Source organism: Callorhinus ursinus, unplaced genomic scaffold (genome assembly GCF_003265705.2).
Source record: "Callorhinus ursinus isolate GAN/ISIS: 27379988/994484 unplaced genomic scaffold, GSC_fseal_2.0 scaffold11, whole genome shotgun sequence".
Lineage (NCBI taxonomy): Eukaryota > Metazoa > Chordata > Mammalia > Carnivora > Otariidae > Callorhinus > Callorhinus ursinus.
The window spans coordinates 22,261,311-22,263,235 of record NW_027397073.1 but is presented as its reverse complement, the minus strand read 5'-3'; the positions used below and the strand labels follow the sequence as shown (position 1 = coordinate 22,263,235).

Below are 1,925 nucleotides of genomic sequence, written 5' to 3'. Positions count from 1 at the left end.
CCATGTTCGGGGCATAGATATTTACAATTGTTAGATCTTCTTGTTGGATAGACCCTTTAAGTAGGATATAGTGTCCTTCCTCATCTCTTATTACAGTCTTTGTTTTAAAATCTAGTTTGTCTGATATAAGGATTGCCACCCCAGCTTTCTTTTGGTGTCCATTAGCATGGTAAATGGTTTTCCACCCCTTCACTTTCAATCTGGGGGTGTCTTTGGGTCTAAAATGAGTCTCTTGCAGACAGCATATTGATGGGTCTTGTTTTTTAATGCAATCTGATAGCCTGTGTCTTTTGATTGGGGCATTTAGCCCATTTACATTCAGGGTAACTATTGAAGGGTATGAATTTAGTGCCATTGTATTGCCTGTAAGGTGACTGTTACTGTATGTTGTCTGTGTTCCTTTCTGATCTTTGCTGCTTTTAGGCTCTCTCTTTGCTTAGAGGACCCTTTTCAATATTTCTTGGAGGCCTGGTTTCATGTTTGCAAATTCCTTTAGTTTTTGTTTGTTCTGGAAGCTTTTTATCTCTCCTTCTATTTTCAGTGACAGCCTAGCTGGATATAGTATTCTTGGCTGCATATTTTTCTCGTTTAGTGCTCTGAAGATATCTTGCCAGTCCTTTCTGGCCTGCCAGGTCTCTGTGGATAGGTCTGTTGCCAGTCTAATATTTTTACCATTGTAGGTTACATATCTCTTCTCCCGAGCTGCTTTCAGGATTTTCTCTTTGTCTCTGAGACTCGTAAGTTTTACTATTAGATGTCGGGGTGTTGACCTATTTTTATTGATTTTGAGAGGGGTTCTCTGTGCCTCCTGGATTTTGATGCCTGTTTCCTTCCTCACATTAGGGAAGTTCTCTGCTATTATTTGCTCCAATATACCTTCTGCCCCTCTCTCTCTTTCTTCTTCTTCTGGGATCCCAAGTATTCTAATGTTGTTTCGTCTTATCGTATCACTTATCTCTCGAATTCTGCCCTCGTGATCCTGTAGTTGTTTCTCCCTCTTTTTCTCAGCCTCTTTATTTTCCATCATTTGGTCTTCTATATCACTGATTCTCTCTTCTGCCTCATTTATCCTAGCAGTTAGTGCCCCCATTTTTGATTGCACCTCATCAATAGCCTTTTTGATTTCGACTTGGTTAGATTTTAGTTCTTTTATTTCTCCAGAAAGGGTTTCTCTAATAACTTCCACGCTTTTTTCAAGCCCAGCTAGTATCTTTAAAGTCATGATTCTGAACTCTAGGTCCGACATCGTACTAATGTCAGTATTGAGTAGGTCCCTGGCAGACGGTACTACCTCTTGTTCTTTTTGCTGAGGTGATTTTTTTCGTCTTGTCATTTTGTCCAGAGAATAGATGAATGAGAGAACAAAATGCTAACAGGTTTACAACGTCCCCAGCAAATATACTGTATACAAACCAGAAAAGACCTGAAACCAGGGAAAAGAAAGCAAAAGAACGAAAAAAGAAAGAGAAAAAAAATAAAAAGATAAAAACAAAAACAGAACAATACAAAAAAAGCAGAATGTGATCAAATATGGTCAGGCTAGTGCATAGATCAGTGCCACACACTAGATTTTGGGCGTATTTTGGTCTGTTAGAAAAAAGTGACTCCTAAAATTTTAAAGGAAGAAAGACATATATGTACAAAATAAGGGTTGATACAATGAAGGGATAGATGACTGTAAAGATGAAAATTATAAAAGATTGTATAAAAGGACTTGATAAGAAGTTGTTTGAAAAAAGAAAGAAGATTTAAAAAAAAACGAAAAAAGGTAGAGAATGTGATCAGGCAGGAGACTAGAACAGAGCCATACACTAGTGATTTAGGGTCTATTTTTATCTGTTAGAAGAAACTATCTCAAAATTTTAAAGAGAGAACAACATATATATATGCCAAAAATAAGGGTAACTACTATGAAGGGATAAAAT

At 37.2% G+C, this 1,925-nt stretch overlaps 1 pseudogene; it reads right to left on the bottom strand.

Annotated features, from left to right (window-relative positions):
* The window catches only part of LOC141373760 (AP-3 complex subunit sigma-1-like), a 106,947-nt pseudogene that overhangs the window by 57,778 nt on the left and 47,244 nt on the right, over positions 1-1,925 (bottom strand).